The sequence below is a fragment of the Chrysochloris asiatica genome, unplaced genomic scaffold (genome assembly GCF_000296735.1).
Source record: "Chrysochloris asiatica unplaced genomic scaffold, ChrAsi1.0 scaffold00104, whole genome shotgun sequence".
Taxonomy (NCBI): Eukaryota; Metazoa; Chordata; class Mammalia; order Afrosoricida; family Chrysochloridae; genus Chrysochloris; species Chrysochloris asiatica.
The window spans coordinates 6,601,243-6,607,934 of record NW_006408622.1 but is presented as its reverse complement, the minus strand read 5'-3'; positions in this window follow the sequence as shown (position 1 = coordinate 6,607,934).

Genomic DNA, 6,692 nt, shown 5'->3' with positions numbered 1-6,692 from the left:
ACCATGGCAATGAGACGATATACGATAGAATGAATGTAAAACAAATGTTCTCCCATGTAAACTATCACATAATTCACAATAAAACATTTAAGAAAAAAAAAAAAAAAGAGTTTCTCATTGTTATCTGGAAAATCAGCAAGGTGATTTTGCAGATCATAGTAACAATAATTGTTAGCTGTCTTTGGGAAGACACCAACTCACTAGAGGTTATGTGTGCACTACAGAATGCAGCATTGCCTGGTCCTGAGCTCATCTTTAGAGTTGGTATGTTTGAGTCCCTTGCTGCACCTATTGTACTAATTCACCTTATTGATAGCTGCTGCATGCTGAGCAGGTTTCATGTACCAGCTTCAAGGGGTGCATGAGGCCCAGACCTGAGGCAATCAGCAGATCTTACTCCCTGCCTTCAGCGACTAGTTCCACAGGGACCCAACTAGAGCCACACTGGTTGTCTCTGCACTGAACTTGAGAGGGTTGGACCTGCTGGAACCTTTTGGTTCCACCCTCTAGGCAGGTGCAGAGATATTGTCCATCAAGTACTGGGATTCACTCTAATTGGATGAACTGGGATCACTGGCTGAATCCTCAACCAATCACATACCTGAAGGATGGAATTGCACTGAATCTCACCTAATTCTTGGACTAGGAGTGGTGTCAACTCATTAGCCCTCTGGATGATCAGAACTGAAGGAACTGATCCAACAGATGACCACTACAATGGCTTTGTTTATTTTTGATTACTTCAAAATTCTATTAATAAGAAAAACTAAGTGATTTCTTGTTAATGCCACAGACCATTCCAAAACCCATGACTTAAATATCATCAGTTTATTATTTCTCAGGGTTGGTTTCAGTTGAGATCATTTATGGGCTGCCTTCTGCTGGTGGGTCAGCTGGGATGGAAGGGCCCAGGTGGCCTTACTCAGAAGTCAGGGAGTTAGCTCTGGTTCTCACTGGAAGTCCCTTGGTGTCTGATCCTTATTGGGCTAGAACAGCTGTATTGAGACAATATTCTAAGAGATGGCAAACAAAAGTTGCTTTACTCTGGAACTGTCACATTGCCACTCCCATACGTTTGATTGGCTGATGCAAGTCAGGAGGTCAACCCAATTTTCAAGGGCTGAGAAAACAAATAGGCCTATTGAGGAGAGGAGCTATGAAGCATTGTAGCTATGCTCTCTAGATATAACTTTGACCTCAGCTGACAGATTTTGACATAAATTGCTCTGACAATCATATTTTTATAGCTGCTGACTTTTGTTGATTCCCAGTTTGACCAGGAGAGTAACTTTTATTTAAGTAGTTATTAGATTTTTGGTGGTTAAGAGTATGTGCTCTGTGTTTGTTTGTTTCCTTTCGGGGAGGGGATTCATTTAGGTTTTCTTTGGAGCAAAGTATATGATGACCTGGACATTTGAAAAGATTGTGGTGCTTTTTTGTTTGTTTAAAAGGCCTAGAAATTCACATGTTACTGTTGAGTTTTGTTGAGTTCACTCTGACTCATAGTGACGCCTACATACAACCCAAGGAAACACTGCCTGATCCAGTGACATTTTTACAATTGATATAAGTATTGTTTTATAGTCTTCAAATGTACTGTATCCACATTTTTGGTCTTTTCTACTTGCTTATGAAGGGTATTGTGGCATTTTCCTACTGGAGTTTTGTGGCATTCAATTCACAACAGCAATGATAGTGTTTATTTTCAAAGAATGCCATGGAAGTTGTGTGTGTAAGTGTAGACATTTCACCTGCATGAGTGTGAATGCAAGCCATTTTGAGAACTTAAGTATACTCCAGCTAAGAACAAGATAATTAAGCGCTGCCTGAGGCATCTTACACACACACCCCTTCCAGTCCTTGGTTCTTTAATCATTGCGAAAATGTTAATGGTCACCTAGGTCCACTTGAAGCTTGGTCTCTGTTTATGTAGCTTCTAGTAAGGAGTAGCCAGCCATCTAGGCAAACCAGCACAGGTAGAGTTAGTCATGTATTCCCTTTTGATGGGTTTATCAGGACATTGGGACCACCTTGTGAGTTAGTGTAAATGTTAGAATGATAATACCCACTTGTATGTTTTTCTAATTAACATTGTTAAAAGAGGTGTAAATAATGCTTGTAAGAAATAGTCACTGGACACCATTCAAAACCATTCTCTTTTCTGTGGGTGTCCAGGGACTCAGCTTCCTAATAATAAAAGGTTTTCTCTTTCTTTGTTTATCTGAAGTGTTTGTTAATTGAAATCAATTGCTCCAGGGCTTTGGCGCCAAGCTTTGTAGTAACAAAATTTGGCACCCAACATGGGACCCTGCTCTGATTCTGTCCATTGGTTGTCCAGTCCTGGGGAGACTAAGGATCAGAGATAGTGTATGCCCCCTACTGGAATTATGAGGCCTCTACTCCATGACTTCTCATAGACCAGCAATGGAGGAGGAATCCAGAGTGTTTGAACTGACAGTAAACAGAGAAACACTCCTCCGACAGGATAAATGTATGCATCAGTTGTTAGCTCCGGGATTATGAATCCCCTGTAAAAACCAGTAGGGTGTCAGGTTCCCTTCCAAGAATAAGTAGTAAATTCCATAAGGACAACCCAAGAATGGGTGAAAGTCCCATGAGGAAAGTCCACAAGAGATGATAAAGTCCTGTGAGGAAGACTAGTGTGGGTCCAAGAAGAGGTGAAAGTTCTGTGAGGAGGTTGGGGAGCAGATTTGGTGTGGCAGCCAGGTCTGGTTGGTACCAACGATTGGGTCCGAGAATTTATTTTCTACTGTAAGGCTTTTTTGACTCTTGAGACTTTTGTTCTAAACTCTATCCAGTGTTTGGAGGTCTCCTTCTGTATTTTGCTTCTGTTTTCAGACCCAGAGTCCCGGAGACCCTAAACTGATCTGATGGTTGACTCCTGAGATCAGTTGGTCAACAGAAGCCCAGTGCCCAGAAGTTCCTTAGGATGTGAAAGAACACACCCTGACCGTAGCAGAGCAGACGGCAGTTTACTAAAGAATACAAGAGGGATTGCAAGAAGCCTCCTAACCAAAGTTTGAAGGAAAGGAAATTGCAGTCGGCTAAATTAAATAAAGGTGCCGTCCACTGACAGAAAGCTTGTCTCACCATGCTAGATGGGAAATGGTGTCAGTAAAATTCCTAAGACAAGCCCCCTTGGGTGTTACTTTGAAAAAGATACTTTAAAAAACGAGCGAAAAAATTCAATATACTACGTCACCAGATTTGGCTGCAGTATAATCTAGCAGATAGTAGTAATTAGGCTCTGATTCTGGTGTGGCACCATAGATAGGCACTCAGCCTCACTATTGGTTTGAATCGCAAGGTCAGTGGCTCAAACTCACCAACTGCTCCTGGGAAACCCTATACAGAACTGTTATGAGTTGGAACCGACTCCATGGCACTTAACAACAACAGGTTCTGGTTGTGGTTTTATTCTGATTCATCATGTTGGGATAGGAACAACTATGTGTTCTGAGAAACTGATGTTAAAGTAGACTTGTTTGTTGTGGTTGTTAAGTGCCGTCAAGTCTAGTTCGTTCCCCATAGCAATCCTGTATAGGGTTTCTGAGGAGCAGCTAATGGGTTTGAATTGCCAACCTTGAGGTTCAAACTGACCTTGCAATCCAGTGCATTATCCTGCAGAGCCACACTTGACATCTCTGTAAATATATTTTTAAGTTGTTGAAGCCCAGGAATGATCTGGCATTGTTCTCATTTTGACCTAGGTTTAATTAAATATGTGTGTGAATGGCAGCTAAGAATGGATAATCAGACAAGCATTCCAAAGGAATCCTAATTGAGACTTTTTCAGATATAATCCTATGGAGAAAAACAAAATACAGTTTTTCTTTAATATTGTATGGTCATAATATCTATTGGATAGGTAATATATGCAAAAAACCCAACAGACAAACACAATAAAACAACTGGGTTCCCATATATCTATGTTAGATAATATTTCATAAGCTTGAATTCTCAGCTAGTTGTAATGTTTGTTTCACTATTCTGAGAGTTGCTGTATCTAAGATGTATTTTTATATCAATTTGAAGACTATGCCTAATGTTTTTCATAAGGCAATCTAAATAGCTCAATGATTTCTTAAGGGAGAAAAACTGTTCCTTGTATCTGGCTTGTATTCATTCTCTCTGATTTGATTTCAAGACACGTGAGTGCAGATTTTAAAGTCTGAATATTATAAGGAGTTGATGAAATGAATTTCTTTGAACAACAGTATTTGTAACAACTTTAAAAGAAATCATTTCAAGTTAAGTTATACTAAATATTACAAGATGTGTTTTATCTAAGAAAAAAGTCATTTTGAGTGAAGTAATTCCAGAATGCAAAATAAAATTATTTTTAAAAACAAGTGGGAGAAAAGTTAAATAGAAAAATGTGAAGAGAAAGTTAATTTTTAAAAAATTAACTTTTTCCCCACCAAAAAAAAAAAAAAATTATTGTGAATTGAGTGAAAGTTTACAAAGCAGATCATTCGTTTTCCATACAACAAATCTTATCTTTTGCTTCATTACAATTGGTTGCAATTCCCTTCTTGTACCATCAGTTAACAGTATTTACCTCTGTTCACTTTAACTCTTGCAATCCTCCCTGTGTCTCTAGCTACCTTCATCTTTCCTTTGCCTACCTCCCTCTTGTATATTACCCGCCCTGCCACCCATGTTAACATATGAATACCCTCTAGCTTTGTGAATAACTCCCCTCCCCTCTGCTAGTACCCGGTCACAGAATGTTTCTTTTACCAAGAAAATCTTTTCCTAACTTTTTACAATAGTGTTCTCATACACTGTCCTTTTGTGATTGATTAATGTCACTCAGCATAAAGTTCATTCATGTTGTGAAATGTTTTGCTGATTCACGATTATTCTTCAACATTGCATAGTATCCCATTGTTTGTATGTACCAAAGTTTGTTTAACCATTCTTCTGTTGAGAGGTATTTAGGCTGTCTCCATCTTTTTGATGTGTCACTTGGAGGCAGCAATATTGAAGGATCCTGTTTTCTTATCCATTCTGCTACTCTCTGCTTCTTGACGGATGCATTTATTCAATTTACAGTCAGTGTAATTATCGATAGATATGAATTGATAACTGTCATTTTGCTGTGCATACTGTTTTGTGATGTTGCTGGTTTCTTTGTTCAACATAATTGTATGCACTGAGTTAACTGTATTTATGTGTCTTCTTTCCAGTTCCATTTCTGTTGGGTTCATGCTTACTAAATCTTTCTGCTTTTCTTCTTTTTCATTCTGATGTGAAGGTGTATTAATTTTCTTTGAGTTACCCTGTAATTTATTAAATTTTCCCCCATTTAAAAGATTCTGTTTTATCTTGAAACCTACTTGACTTCTTTGGCATTTGGAAGTTCTATATCTATATTGTTCTGTTTGCTTTGTAGTTCACTTCATTATGAATTGATATCTCTGGTTCCCTATTTTCAGTCTTGTAGGTTTGTTTTACCTTAAATGCTTCTATATCTGTATTGAGGAGCTCTGGTAGCGTAGTGGTTACGAATCGGGCTGCGAACCTCAAGGCCAGCAGTTTGAAACTACCAGCTGTTCTGTGGGAGAAAGATGAGGCTTTCTGCTCCCGTAAAGATTTACAGCCTCGGAAACCCTGTACAGGGTCGCTATGGGTCGGAACCAACTCGATGGCACTTAACAACAACAACAACAACATCTGTATTGAGTTTTGGGTGGTATTGTTATGTATGTTAATCTCAGATTGTTGTCTGCTTTTGTTGGTTTTCATTCCAAAGAACACCTTTAACTATTTTTTGTAAAGTTGGTCTGGTCATTACAAATTCCTTTAGTTTCTGTTTATCTGTTGTTGTTGTTGTTAAGTACTATGGAGTCGGTTCAGACTCATAGTGACCCTGCACAGGGTTTCTGAGGCTGTCAATCTTTATAGGAGCAGAAATCATCATCTTTTTCCCATGGTGCGGCTGGTAGTTTTGAACTGCCGACCTTGAGGTTAGCAGCCCAATTCATCATATCCCAATTTCAGTGTTGTATTGAGGGACAGCTTTGCTGGATATGATTCTTGATGGGCACTTTCTTTGTTTCAGAGTTTTGTACATGTCATCTTGCCAGCATTAAAGGAGATGAAAGAAATAAAATCAGGCAGCAGTCAGAAAAAAAAATAAAAAGAATATAATAAGTAAAAAGAGACAAGGAGGACAGGAATGTGGAGCTATAGGAGGGAAAAACAAGAGAGAAAATAAAAGAAAGAAAAAAAAAAAATACTTAGAAAAACCAGGAAGATGAAAACAGAAAGAGAGTAGGGTAGTAAAGACAGATCAAAAGCGGAAAAGCAAAAGAATTGAGAAACAGAGGAAGGGAAAACAAAAATGGCGATAAAAAGGATAAAATTCAAGAGAATCAAAAAGAAAAAACAAGCAAACAAAACTAACAGAACCAAAAAGTCAACGCAGCTGTTGGACCTGGAGAGGAGAAAAATTGGGGGCAGAGGGAGGGAGAGGAGGGCTCCTGATAGCCACGGAGCTCATGAGATCGGTGTGGGAGGGATGTGACAGCAGAGTTCATGGCCCTAGATGGAGTTCCTGTCAACGCTGGTATTTTCTATCTTCAGGGCACTCAATCCAGAGGTAGTTCATTGGGGCTCTTGATGGAGCTGGTTTCAGTGTCTGTTAGGACCACAAGGCAGCTGGG